A 14,856-nucleotide genomic window follows, 5' to 3' on the forward strand; every position below is an offset into this window, starting at 1 on the left:
GTACAATTCTCAAAGCCCCCTCAGGTCTGTCTGAAGTATTTTATCGTATTTCCTATAAGACTGGAATCAACATAAAGATGAATTTGGGGAATACTAAAAGGTATTTTTAATCCACCTTTGTTCTTTTCAATATGCTTTAAACATGTTTCCATTAGCTTTCCCAATACTGCACAGTGTTCCTACTTCTGAGAGCTGCTTGACCCTTGCTCAAAGTCTATCACATAATGACACATTAACATAGAAAGGACTCTGGGAGGCGAAGGTGAAGGCATCAAGTGTTTCCAATCTTCCCACCTCAGCTGGATAAGAAATGAGAGGGAAAATCTGTTAAATACACATTGTACATTTTCCCTGCTGCCCCATGTTCATCCAATCAAGAATTTTCCAGCAGTGAATAAGTACAAGCTATGCAGAGCATTTTAAGAAGCAAAACCTGTCAGCTTTAGGAAAGAGGCAGGGAAGCTGGAAATTCAGCGCTCTGGGATTTGCCGTGGGCAGTGTGGAAAAGCAGGGATCCTTCCTGCATCCTTCCTGCTCCTGGAAATCTGCTCCAGCCATGTGTCCAATAAACTCCTTGCCACTGGAAAGGTGGTTAATGGCTCCATGCTCACCTGTGTCCTGGACTCAGTGTTGGGAAAAACAGCAGCGCTGCTGTCATGTTGGACTGATGGCAAAGTCTCCGCTGGAATTTAATCTCTAAGTGTCTTAGGAGAAGCTCAGAACTGCACAACTGTGAACTCCTGGTCATATTTTAAGACACTCATCCTAAATATTCCCATTCACTCAGAGAATAAAAGGGAAATCATGGAATCATAGGATTGTTAAGGTTGGAAAAGACCTGTAAGGTCTTCGGGTCCAGCCATCAACTGCTGTGTTCACCATGTCCTCAAGTGCCACATGCACACGTTCCTTGGACACTTCCAGGGATAGGGAATTCATCCCTGCCCAGGGCAGCCTGTTCCTGTGATCCAAAGGCCTCCACCTTTTATCCAAAGGAACTGCAAAAGAGCAGCCTCAGAGCTGTGCCAGTTGGTGCTTTTTTGATGAAAGTACATTGAAACTCACTTTTATCCAAAACTGAGGAAAAGAGCGTTTGGAGCACAGTGGGGAATTCTTCTCTCCTGCAGTTTCTCCTGTGAGACTGTGGCTGATCCATCCCTGGCAGTGCCCAAGGCCAGGCTGGATGGGGCTTGGAGCAGTCTGGGACAGTGGAAGGTGTCCCTGCCCATGGCAGGGGGTGGCACTGGATGAGCTTTAAGGTCCCTTCCAACCCAAACCATCCTGGGATTCCATGATTCCCTGGCAGCTGTGTCTGCTGGGCTGTTTGCAGGTGCTGTGTGGGATTTGAGTTGAACAACAGAGCTCTTCTTTGCCATTGTCTTTATTTGGAAGCTCTCAGTGATAATTTAAGATTCCTCTGTCTCCAGAGGGAGAAAGGGACTTGGAGAAGAGGAAGAACTGGACAATGCACACAGGGTGGGATTGCTGGGGTGTCTGTGCAGGGCCAGGGCTTGGACTGAATGATCTCTGCGGGTGCCTTTAAGCTCAGAATATTCTGTGATTCCATGAACTGGAGAAGGTGTGGAGAAAATCTAAAAGAGCTCAGTTCAAGTAAGACAAAAGGATCTCTCTTGCCAAGTGATACCCACAGCCCTCAGCTAGAGGCACCAAGGAACCGGGAGGGCAAATGCTCCTCTGGATCCAGGGAAAGTCTTCAATTTGTGGTGAAAGACAACAGAATGAACTCAGTTTTCTGTCAGAATGAACTCAGTTTTCTGTCTCTGTCTTCCACAGTGATTCAAACCCTCCTATTCAGAGTAACAGTGCTCAGCATTCCTCAGAGACCAGTTGTCTGAGGACACCAGGGAAGCAGAGGGGAGGGATTTGTGGTTGTGGGGTTGTTACTGACAACAATAACTGCGGGATCGTGATGTTATTATTCGGGGTGAACGCACTCGGTGTCGGGAGTGGGTGATCTGGGAACTGACACACAGCCAAGCATTGGTGCTCTTGGTTCATCTCCTCTGATACTTTAGGTGCAGATAGCAATGATTCATGGGCAATTTTTTTTTTTTTTTTTTAATCCAAAAAGATGACTTGGGAAGGAAAAAAATTCTCTTCTCTTAGCAGTAGGGTTTAGGACCTGGGGAACTGTAAGGATTTCCTTCTCTAATCTGTGGGAATTAGCCCTGACTGACAGGGAGCCAGCATGCAGTTGACTTACAGTCCTCAGCTAACTTGCAGCTCTGTAGAATTCCAGGAATAAAAGGCTTCTTGTCCAAAGTGGAATTCCTATGAGGATCCAACCAGAAGGGTCAATGCCAGAACGGAGGCTGCCATTGTGTCCTGGGGGAGAATCCATGCAGGTTGGAGAGCAAAAAGTTCTTTTTTGGGGGTAAATTTTCAGTGTGTGGTGACTCCTGATGGGGGCTGTGGGTGTGAAAAGAATAATAATATAAACAATAATAATATAAACTATAATAATATAATATAAACCATAGGGGTTCTGTTGAAAGGAAATTCAGTGGATTGTTGTACTGTGTAGGACTGCATGTGTTATGCTGTGGTGCTTTAAAGCTGCAACTCCAAAGAGAGCCTTTTACCTTTCCAAAAATTTAATTGTGAGCAATAAACCATTAAAGAATTGCCATTTGAAGACTAAAATTCCAGGTAGTGAAAAGCAGATAATCAAATGAATGCCTTGAATGTGCTGGTGGAAAGTGAGCAGAGTGTGAGAGAAGGTACCAGAGAGAGAAACAAAAATATTGAAAACCCCTGGTGCAGTGTTTGCTTTATTGCTGGAGCAGTTAGGGAAATCTCCCAGACAGGATTACAGCTTTTCCAAAATTATTGGATGAGGAGATATCAAATCTCTCATAAGAATATTTGGATTTAAAATACCCCTTTGCTCCAAAGAGCATTTCATTTTGTGTGGTGCCTTTCTCTGCCCTTTTATTGCTGAAGGATGAGCAAATAATTGAAGTGGGGTTTGTGTATTTCCCCTGCTGCCTCTGCCAGCTCACCTGGGGAGAAAGAGGCGGGCTACAACTCCAAACGAGCTGGGTTCAAGCAGGGCAGGAATAAAATGTTCTTTATCCACAGCTCAGCCTGTGACGTCCTCGTTGCTGTAGTAGGGAGTGAAGCCAGGCCATGGCCGTGGAGCTCTTGGGTTCCTGCCTTGCTGAGCAGCTCTGCACAGAAAAAAAACCTCTTTTTAAGGCTGATTTTTTCACCTGCTTGTGGACAGTGCCTGCAGGACAGAGGCATATGAACTCTGTCTCTAGGACCAGGCTGTGGTGTTTGGATGTGGCAGTGGGATGGCGCTGCCCTGGTACCTAGGACAGCTCTCACAGCCTCTGCCTCCAGAGGAAGAAAGGACAGGGAAAATTACAATTCCTATGTTTTGAGTGATTTTGACTTCAGTTTATTATGCTTGAAGTGCTTGTTTAGGGTTCCAGCCTTGGGTGAATTTAAAATGGTGGAAAGGGGTTAGGAGCTGCTGATCTTTTACAGCCCCAAGGAAAATGTACCCATTTACCAGGCACTTTGTAAGTTTTACTTTTTATATATGAGTGTGTATATATACAAAAAAAGTGTATTTTTGATATTTGTATTTATATATGCATGTGCATTTGCTTTATGTGCTACATTGCTCTGCCCCTTTCCAAACCCTGAGTGAACTTTCACAACCCTGCTGCATCTTTCGGGGTCCCTGAATCCTCACCCAGTGCCTCTCACTGGGACATGCTGGTTTTACAAGAGCCAGGCAGCCTCAGGATTCCCACCACGCCTCCTGGGCACCCTGCTCAGCTCCAGAGCCTGTGCCATGCCCTGCACTGCACACATGACACGTGCCACACACCCTGTGACCCCGGGCAGGAGGAGCACCAGGTGACATCCTTTGCCTGGGGGCTGCTGAGAGCTCTGTGCCACCCACCCGAGTGGGGTTTCACAGATGGATTTTTATCCTTTTTCTTCCAAGGGTTAAGCAGAGCTTGTGTTCTCTGTGTCCAGCATGGCAGCAGAAGGGGGATTCTGTCCCAGGACTTTCCCTGCATTTTTTATGCATCAGCCTAGCAAGGAGTTATTTCTTAATCTGGCTTTGCAGCCCAGTATAACCTGCTTTGCTGGCAGGGATTCAGCAGCCAGGTGAGGAGTGGCTCTCCCAAAACTCTTGCTGTCCTGATGCTTGAAGTATTTTCCTGCTGAACAGAAGTGCTGTGGGCTCCTTCTGGTCCTGAGGGGCTGGAGTTTGGATTCATTTCCCTTGTGGAGGATGAGGAAATCCTGCTCAATCCTGGAAATCTCCATCCCTGCTCCAGCTGAGTGAGTGCTTGTAGAAAGCTGGAGTAGTAATTCCCTGGAGGGCTTGGGATGTGGGAGTGAGGCCACAGGAGGTGAAGTATGAGGAAGCCTATTTGGACATCTTAGCCTCTGGATTTCACCTGGCTTAAGGTGTGAAATGTGGTTCTCAGCCTCTGCAACACCAAGTTCTGCACGTGCACGGAGTCACAGCTGGGAAATGAGGAGGCAAAACTGCAGCAGCACCCGTGCTCTGCCAGCAGCACAGAGCTCCCCTGTCAGAGAGGAGCATTTCCAGCCTAGGCTCTGGTTTGAAAATTCCATGTATTTCCCTGAAATCTTGGCTCAGCTCAGGGCTGCCAGGGGGGCTGCACTCTGCAATGTTGCACCGAGGACTTTCCCTCTTGCCCAAAGCCTCCCAGCTGGGATAGAGTCTGCTCATCCCTGGGAGCATCCCTTGGCCAAATCCCAGACTGTGCACAGCTCCCCCACCATGCTTGGAGTCCTTGCCCTGCTGGCTTTGAGCAGGTGTTTTCAGGACCTGCCCCAAAGGTGCTCCTGGCACATCCAGCATCATTTCCAAGGCAGGATAGGACCCAAAGTGTTGTGTTTGCAGTGAGAATTCCAGGTTACACCTTCATTAGCTGCCCTGTGCTTTAGATGAGAAGTTACTGTGTGGGTTCCATCCACTTAAACCTCCTGGTTCTTTAAATAGGTGTCCTTGGCCAGCTTTTCTCACTCTGTTAATCCCAGCACAGATGAACTGGCATGAATAGAAATGTTTATGGCAGCTGCATATGGAATATATCTGATTGTTGCACATAGGCAGAGCTCTGGGCTTGTCATTTGCTGCTCTATAAAGAGTCTTGGATAATCTTTCTGAAAGGAGCTGTGTAAATGCAGATATAATTAGCTTTTTTTTCTATCTTTTTTTTTTTTGGAAATAGATATCTCTTAATAAAGCACTGGAGCACAGAATAGCCATTTCCTGTGATTTTCATTCACATAATATTTATAGTGCTGCAGAACAAATGAGCCATAGGAAAGGCAGAGAAATGAATGCCGTGGATGAACTTGCCTTGAGAGGAGTTTGTGATCAAATTATGAATCTAACAAACTACAGTAAGCCAATTACTGCTCCTCCTGGATTTGTCAGCGTGCAGGCTCAGTGGGATTTGGTGTAATCCCTCCCTGTGAACAGATGGGCAGATTGCAGGGCTCTGCCCAGACTTCCAGAGGGCTGGGATTGTCTTTCCTTACCCCCTTTTGCCTCTCAGTGACAAAAATACCCAGAAAAGGATGCACAAAATCAATGAGGACATTTCTGACGTATCCCTGTGCAAATTGTCTTTAAATTTTTACCATTTTCTCCTCCCCTGCAGGTTTTTTTTTGCCTGCCTAGGGGCACATTGTGACATAGGGCTGTAGTTCAGAGGTGGTCAGCATTTTACTGTGAGCTCTTATTTGCAGGGAATTACAGAACACCCCAACCTCTCCTGCAAGGTCAAACCAACTGAAATGACAGGAAATAAACAGGAATCATTATTAGTCCTCCCTGAAATCATTTTCATCACAGTCACTGAGTTGCCATCTGCGTCTTTGGCCTTCTAGAGCTGCAAACTTTCTGCTTTACAGGAAGAAAATAAAAATGTTGCATCATCAGGTGGGAGATGAAAGGATTCTGTATTTTGTCTGCTGCAATTCCAAGAGCTTCCCTGAGTTCCTTGTGTTGCTCCTTACACAAACCAGACACCTATACAGCAGAAAGCTGTCAGTACTGTCTTTGCCTCAACTAAACTACAGAAAATGTCGAATTCTTTAAGATTTTTTACTTTATTGCACAGCTGTAGTCCTGCTTTTAACTGGAAATACATGCTGGTAACTTCTAGACTCGATCCAATATTTATTTCCTAAGCAGTAGCTTCAACTTCCCAAGTCTATTTAGCAAGTACTCAGTAAGGAAAGAAATCCCTGTAAAATGCAAAGAAATAAAATCATTGGTCCCCCCAAGGCTGAGCAGGGGCCAGTTTTGGGTTGAGACCAGGTTCTCCAAGGCTTTGTCCAGAAAAAAAACCTGTAAGGATGGAGACTCCAAAGCCCCTGCTGCACCTCTTACCTGTCCTTGAGAGGAAATGCTACACCTCATTATCCTCACTGATTGCTTCAGCTTATGAGTCATGGGACATCCTGAGCTGGGAGGGACCCACAGGGATCATCCAGTCCAGCTCCTGGTTTGCCCAGGACACCCCAACACTCCCACCCTGTGCATCCCTGGAGCTCTGGCAGCCTTGGGGCTGTTCCCATTCCCTGGGGAGCCTGTTCAGTGCCCCAGCACTTTTTTCCTAAAGGAAAAGCTCTCCTGTTGTGCCTCCTCCTGCCACATCTAAGCCCTGTCCTTTAAGCAGGTTTTGAGTTCACCCATTTTTCACTTGTCCACCCTTCAGACCACGCTGTCCTCACTTGGATACAAAAATATCATGGGAGACAGTGCTGAAAGTCTGGGAAAGTCAAGGGAAATTATAACTGCTGTGTCCTCATCCACGTTCCATCCCTTTATTATTTCTGTCACTGTATCCTAGACAGGTTGGTCAGGCATGATTTAGCTTTGGTAAATCCAGACTGACTGATCCCAGTCACCTCCTTCTCCTCTGCATGCCCAGAGACGTGTTTTGGGAGGACAAGCTCCATAATTACCAAAGATCTCAGTGTCATCTGAGGTGTTTAAAGGAGTTGGAAGCTGAAAAGGGACTTTATGCAAGTTTTAAAAAAGACTGGACTGAAGAACCTGTTGTATTGACATATAAGAGAATCAGAGCTCTGTCTGGGACAGCTGGGTTGCATTCCTAGGACAGCTTGGAATTGGCAGGTGGGGATAATGTTGGTGAAAAACACACAAGGCTCTAACAGAACCTTGGCTCCTGCTTTTTACAAAATCAGAATTTATTTCCCAGGCATCCTCTCCCCGAGTGCAGAGAAATGCACCTGAGTCTGGCTGAAGTGGAATTTAGTCTTCCCCATGCTGCACTCTGTGCAAATGCATCCCAAGGAGAGTCCAGCTCATCCAGGAAAAGCCTCAGTGAGAGGCTGGCCCTGGCTGTGCTTGGGTCAGATTGCTGGGGACAGGTAGGATGCTCACAGAGGAGAGGGAACCTTTCCTGAGCACCTTTGCTGCCAATCATCATTATTCCTGTCAGATCCTCCAGAACTCCCTCCTGCCAAGCACTCCCAGATCACCACAAGGTGAATTACTTCCTTTTGATGATGTTCTGAGGGAATGGGAAGCTACCAACAATAACATTCTTGGAGCATATCACATATTGAATGCACATGTCTGGCAGCAAGAAGCCTTTTCTCTCCATCAGAGGCAGCTTCTCCTGGGTTGTCCTTTCTGCCTGGAGGAATTCTTCATTCCTGGGGGACAAATCCTGCCTTGAAAAATCTCATACTGATGATTTCATGGGAGCTGGCTCTGGTGTTTTGGGAACACTTGAGGAATGAACACTGTAACAGAAATACAGGTCTGTGTGAGGGACAGGTGGATCTCACAGCACAGGTAAATCTTAATAATAAATGGTAGAAAAACTAAATATAGCACACAGCTACTGTATATATGCATATATATATATATATGTGTGTGTGTATATATATATATATATATATATAATGTAGCACAGGAAAGCACACTTACTATAGATATTAGATTTTTAATTTTATTTTCATTGGTTTTGGTGCTCAGGTATAAATAATATATTCCAGGTCTCGTAACACAAATATAATGCTTATTCCGATTTTTTTAAATTTTATTTTATGAGGTTTTTGGAAGGAAATTAAGGTTTTAAGTCATACTGGTAATTGGGGCTTGTGGGTGAGAAGCAGTAGCATTGGGTAAGTTTGCAACAACCTTGGTACTTATTTTTTGAAGGACTTAGGAACAATTTTAGTCCTGGTAGAGGTTTTCAAGAACTGAAGTGCTCTGGTGTTATAGTGGTTACGTGGCCATATAAACCTTGTGTTAGGAGCTCCCCTTTACTAAAAAAAAAAAAAAAAAAAAAAAGCCTTATTTTGAAAAAAAAACCAACTTTTTTTTTTGTAATAGGGACAGCAATGGCAACAATACAATAGGAAATACAAGCTGACAGAGGGGAAATTTAGGTGGGATATTGGGAAGAAGTTTTACCCTTGGAGGGTGGGCAGGCCCTGGCACAGGGTGCCCAGAGCAGCTGGGGCTGCCCCTGCATCCCTGGCAGTGCCCAAGGTCAGGCTGGAGCAGCCTGGGACAGTGGAAGGTGTGGAAGGGGGTGGAACTGGCTGGGCTTTAAATTAATGGGATGCAGTAATCACCAAAATTCCCCTTTAAAAAAAAAAAAAAAAATCATAAGTAGTGGAAGCATAGCAATCAACACCAGGCAAGGAAAATGCAGGATATTCCATGAACAGTAATTACTAAAGTAATACCAAATTACCAGACAGCCCAAACCACGACTCTGATTTAAATGAGCTCCATCAGATGCCGGGGTGGTCTCCCCTGAGTTGCACGGCGAGTCCGTGAAGTTCCCAGGAATTACAAAGGGGATTTTCAGGGAATGCTGCTTCAATTCCTCGAAGGTGAGTAAGAGCCTGCTTTAGGCACCTGTATCCCGGGGGATGAGAGCATCAACCAGCAGCATCGCTGTGCCCAGCCAGGCTCCAGCGGCATTCCTGCTGTCCTGGCAAATGATCTGCCGAAAACAGCGGGAGCTGCCCCTTCCCCGACAGACGGACAGACAGACAGGCGGACTCCGGAGCGGGGGAGCGGCTGGGGAGCTTCGGGGAGTTCGGTACCCAACGCTCCGAGCCGGGGGGGGAGCCGAGAGAGAAAAAGAAAGGGAGAGAGAGAGAGAGAGAGGGGAGCTGGGAGCGGGGGAGTGCCCGGAGCCAGGAGGGGCTGGGAACGGGGAGTGCCCGGGGAGCCGGGCTGGGTTAGGGGCAGTGCTCGGGGAGCCGGGCTGGGTTAGGGGCAGTGCCAGGAGGGGCCGGGGAGCCGGGCTGGGTTAGGGGCAGTGCCCGGGGAGCCGGGCTGGGTTAGGGGCAGTGCCCGGGAAGCCAGGCTGGGTTAGGGGCAGTGCCCGGGGAGCCGGGCTGGGTTAGGGGCAGTGCCCGGGAAGCCGGCAAGGGGCAGGCGCATCCCTGCCCATCGCAGCAGCGGCAGCCGGCGGGATGCGGAGCCGCCGGTGGGGAATGGCCGGGCGCCTCCTGCTCTGACATGCCGAGGTATTTTTGTGTCGGGTTGCTCGATGCTGGGCTCGCTGCTGCTCTCTTGCAGCGCTGGGATCGCTCGGGAAGCGGAGAGGAGGGTGCAGGTGTGTTCTTGCTGTTCTTGCTCCCGGGGGAACTTGCTGCATCAGCCAGCACTGCAAACTTTGAGCTGCCAACTCGGGCTGGGGGGTCTTGGGTTTGATTTCCCTTGGAATTCAGGTAAAAGTAAGCCCAGGATTGATATTTTATTCACCTCTTTAGAAGAATCATGAGTCTCGTGTTAGATTTGGAATGGGGGGAGTCAGTAAAAACCACGGGGCTTTAATTTAATGTCCTCAGTCAAACTGAGGTCTGGGTCTTTCCATCAGCGTGGTTTCCCTGCAGTGAGACAGGGAAGACCTGAGCACTCGCTTTTCTGTTGTTTGGACTGGGAATTCATGGTGGTGGCACAGTGGAGGTCCCACAGCTCCTCTCCTCTTCCTCAGAGGAATCCCTTTGCAGCACTCCCATGCCCAGCAGCATTCTGCCTGGGTTTTGCAGTTTTTGGGGTTGAGGATTAGGAAACTTAAGGGCTTGTACCTGGCTAATTTCTTGATAAGCCTCTACACTCAGCAGTAAGTGCTCTGTTAGTTCTTTCTGTCAGCTTCTCTCCCCTTCTTTTCATCCCACAGTTAACCCTAATTCAAAAAACAAACAAACAACCACTTCTTTTGGTCATACCTTGAATTCCTTCATGTTTAACTCTTCTTACTGTATACTTTTATTTTGTTGTTTTGGGGTTTTTTTGGAGGGTTTTTGTTGTGGGGTTTTTTTGTTGGTTGTTTTATTTGTTGGTTGCTTGGTTGTTTTTTGAGGGTTTTTTTGGTTTTGTTTTTTTTTTTTTTTACTTGTTCTTTGTCTGTTAATTTGGTATTACTTTAGTAATTACTGTTCATGGAATCCTGCATTTTCCTTGCCTGGTGTTGATTGCCATGCTGCCACTACTTGTGATTTTTTTTCAAAAGCGGGAATTTTAGTGATTACTGCATCCCATTTAATCTGGAGAACTGTAAACAAGTGCAAATGAGTAAACAAATAAACTCGATGTAGCATTTGAAGGCAGAGGGGAGGTGTGTGTTTGTATTTTGCCACACCAAGGGAGGTGGTGTTTAGGGTGCTGTGCTGTCACAGGAGCACAACATTCCCTGTGGAGGGTAACCCCAAGTCCACATTTCCTTCCTTCCCTTAAAGCCAGCTGACTGGTGGAGCTGGCAAGCTGATATTACAGGAGATATGGTAAATAATTAATAATATTAATGGCCTGGACTTTCACATGGTGGAGTTTTGCTTTGGAGAGCTGCAGGCTTTGCCTGTGAATTCTCAGTTCCTCTTATCAGAATTTCAGGGTGGCTTTGGGGTTTTCTTTGCCAGGAGAGGCAGCAGAACGGTGAGCTGGGGGTTATTTGATGCATTTTATCTGCTTGTGGCAGCACTCAGGTTTCAGGAACATGATCCCTGTGGCTTGGCAGGTGCACCCCTCAGAAATAAGAGTGGAATTTAAGGAGAGGACAGCTCTGCTCAAGGATGAAGCCTCCACTCCCAGCTCTTGTCTGGAGCTGCTGAGGCAAGAAAGTTCCTCCCAGGTGCTGTGTTTCACACCTTACCCTTGGAGACGCAGTGTGCAGGCTGTGGAGAAGTTTGGGGCTCGATATCTTCTTTATGGTGTTCTACTCGTGCTAAATCACTGCTTGGAATAATTGTATTGTCACCTTGTGTCATATTTGCTCAGGTGTAATGGCTCTGCCACAAAGGCAGTCGCCTGGAAAATTGTGCTGCAAAATTTTTTAATGTTCCTTGGAAAGGTGGGAAGGCTGTAGAGCCTCTTTTTTCCCCTTCTGGTTTAAAAGTGGGGATTTAGAATTTTTTTCTTTTTCTCTCATTTTTCTTTTTATGAGCATCCTGGTTTCTTAGTGTCTGGGATTGTCTGGTAATTTCTTCTTTTAGGAATAGGAGATGGGTCTTTATACTGAAGAACATTTTCTTCACAACTACTTTCAAATAATATGAAATGAACTAAATTTAAGCTCTTTAGAGGAAAAATAAAACTAAGTGGCCATGCTGTATTCTGTCATAGCTTGCTGTACAGCTAAATTGTTGTAAGGGTTAAAGGTGTAATGTGCAAATTAATTCTTTTTGTGCTGCAGGCTGTGGTTTGAGAAGTCCAGTTTTAACTTGCTTTTTAAATTGTGGATTAGTATTTTTGTGTCTTTATGAAAGGCTCTTATTCACAATAATTAGTTTTATTAAAAAAAAAAAAGAAAAATTTTCATAAAGAGTGGACTTGTGAAGGGCATTAGTGTAGTTTAATAGCAGCAGTGAACTTTTGGGGCTGAGAGGTGGCAACGCTGATGTTTGCAGCCAGTTTTAGCACCACTGCTCCTGAATTCATCATTTTAAATGTGCATTAGGAGCCTCAGACAGGGAAAGACCATCTGCATCTGCAGCTGTGGGGCTGGTACCACTGCCTTGATGCCAGATCCCTCCTGATGTCATCACTGAGCCCTTGCAAAAACAAGGATGGGGTTGGACTGTTGGTCTTTAGAATGCCAGGGTGGTTTGGGTTGGAAGGGACCTTAAATCCCACCCAGTGCCACCCCTGCCATGGCAGGGACACCTTCCACTGTCCCAGTGTCCAGCCTGGCCTTGGGCACTGCCAGGGATGCAGGGGCAGCCCCAGCTGCTCTGGGCACCCTGTGCCAGGGCCTGCCCACCCTGCCAGGGAACAATTCCTCATTCCCAATATCCCATCCAGCCCTGCCCTCTGGCACTGGTAATCTGTTCCCTCTTGTCACTCCATGGAAAAAAAATGGAAGTTTTAGAATTGCACTGGAATTAACTCACACTCCTGCTCCTCCTCTGTGGTTTCCACTGGGCTCTTCACAGCCCTCCAGGAAATGTCTTGCACTCCCTGAGTACCTGACCCTGAGCTGGGCCTCTCTGAATTTATTCTGCTTCTGCTCCTTCAGCCTTTCAGAGCCCCCAGTTATTTCTGGGCGCTGTCCATGGTCCCTCCTCCACATCCTGTGTCCCCGCTGTGTCACACAGGATCAACCTGTTCCTGCCATCAGTGACACAGTTGCTACTGAAAAGTTTAATGGGATCAGTTCCAAGCCTGAATTTTAAGACCCTCTAATAACCACTTAAGTTTTCAGGGGTTCTGCTGTTGTCTCCCCATGAACCAGATGCTCACCTACCCCTAAATGCCTCTGCTGGTGGCAGCTTAACTCCCATTTCCCCGTGTGACACTGCTGAATACTCAGCTAAACCCCAGGTTAATGGGATCTCCAGCATTTGGGGAATGTTATCTGGTGAATAATCTCTTAGTTAGTCTCTTATGAGCTACCTTGAGCTGAATAATAAGAAATTTGCTCATGTTTCCCAGTGCTTTCATGTCTTTGGAAGGAAATTTGAAGGGAAGAGCACTTGGGTCTCTGTGCCACTAAAGGAAGTGATGTAGGCTTGGAGAGAATTATTCTCTTAAGCATGAATAATTAATTCCCTGCTCTTTAACTGTCTGCAGTATCCCAGTTAAAGGAAATGTTGGAGTGGTGTTTAATTTTGTGTGCTGTTTGCTTCCAAACTCTGCCTTTGACTTTAATGGCCCCTACAGCTTTTATTCCCTTTGTGATGATTTCTTCTTTTGTACCCTTGCGTTTCTTTATATTTTATTTCATTTCTTTTTTCATTTTCATTTCTTCACCACTCACCCCCTCCCTCTCGTCCCATGGTAAATATGAACACCCTTACTGAAAACAAGGTCAAAAATTTCCTTTGTACTTAGACTCGCTGGATTTGATGGCCTTGGAGGTCTTTTCCAACCTTAATGATTTGGTGATTAGCCTTCCCAAAATACCCATTTTGCTGCAGAGAAACCCACATTGTTCTTTTCCTGACCTCTGCCTTCATAGAGCACCCAAAAATCTTCACAAAGTTCTCAAAACCAGGAAAATACTACATTCTTGGAGATCTTCCTGACATTCTGTTACATCAATTCTCCCTAGATTTTCTTTTAACTTCTTCATTGTGTCTGCTTTGAGGGTTTTTAAAATTCCATAGGTTTCTATGAAAAGCCTTCTAATGTTGGAGGTAGTTCCCTGTTAGCTGTGCTCCCATACAGAGTCCTTCATCTTGAGAATCTTTCCCTCTCTCTTTTATCTTTGGAATATTTGGCACCTGGCATTTAAAGATTTCTCCTTCAAATGAATACCTGAGATTCTCATTTCAGTTGATTTTTCTAGTTACTTCCCTTAATTTCTTTTCTTTTTTCCCAAATAAATGCTGATAACCCTTAATTACAACCCCTTTTTCTTTTGTTTTTCCATCTTGTTTAATCATCTGATTATCATTCAAATCCAGTTTATTTTCTGTCAGTGAATCCTCTCCAAACTGAGAATGAATTAACCTTATTTCTCCCAGATACAAAGGTTTCCTGCTGGATCAATCCTCTATGAGAGCAAACAAATTAAGCTGCTATTTGTAATTTTTGTTCTTTGTATCTGGAAAATGAGATTCCCCAACAGTGGCCCAATTTCTGGAGAGTTCTTAATTCTCTTAAGGACACCACAGCCACCCATGTGTTGCTTCCAGTTTAAGGCATTACTGCCCCCCAATGCAATTTACCTGGATCAGCCCTTCCCAGAAGGATTTTGGTCACAGCCAATATTGAAATTTAACATATGGCTCTTTTCTGGCTCCCTGTCTCTCTCTCCAAGGGAAAATCCTTTGGGAAATCTTGTCTGGAGAAGCAGTAAGATCAAGTTCATTGGTTGCTCCAATGGTTTTGCCTTTCTGGCAGCTCTTGTAGGGAACCAAAATGGAAAAATTCTGCCCCAGATTAGGACAGACATGGGAACAACATTGATGTTTCCATCCTGCCATTAACTGTGGCTCCCACAAAACTGAATAATCAGAGTTTATTTCATCTGGGGAGCGCAGGGGATGTGTTTGCTCTGTCCTGATGGGGCACAGGCATTCCTCAGAACACATCCCTTCAAATGCTGCTGCTCTGGTCCCTCTGTACAGAAGATATTTCAGATTTTATTTCCTCCAGTGTAAGGTGGTCCCAGGTTCATGCACACATAGATCCAAACTGTTGGTTTGATGGAGGGAGGGAGAGCTGCAAGGTTCCAGTACAAAAATCCAGGCTTTTAAAAAGAAAACTTTTCACAATATCCAAAAATAATTGTGTGCTCTATTAAAGCACAAAATATCTACTGAAATTTTATAATGGTTTTTATTATCACACCCACCTTTCATAAAGTGAAATTCTGTAGTGGCTTT

The 14,856-nt window shown here is 45.7% G+C and overlaps 1 protein-coding gene across 19 annotated transcripts in view; it reads left to right on the forward strand.

Annotated features, from left to right (window-relative positions):
- PCDH15 (protocadherin related 15) overlaps nucleotides 1-14,856 on the forward strand; it is a 642,855-nt gene that overhangs the window by 308,258 nt on the left and 319,741 nt on the right. The window contains exon 1 of one of the 19 annotated variants that reach the window (XM_077183421.1): nucleotides 9,454-9,552. The exons of the other annotated variants lie outside the window; for them this stretch is intronic. The gene's annotated coding sequence lies outside the window, so the exon portion shown is untranslated. Of the gene's footprint in view, nucleotides 1-9,453; nucleotides 9,553-14,856 lie in introns of those variants that run through there. 19 annotated transcript variants of the gene reach the window in all.

The sequence above is a fragment of the Agelaius phoeniceus genome, chromosome 9 (genome assembly GCF_051311805.1).
Source record: "Agelaius phoeniceus isolate bAgePho1 chromosome 9, bAgePho1.hap1, whole genome shotgun sequence".
NCBI classification, from domain to species: Eukaryota; Metazoa; Chordata; class Aves; order Passeriformes; family Icteridae; genus Agelaius; species Agelaius phoeniceus.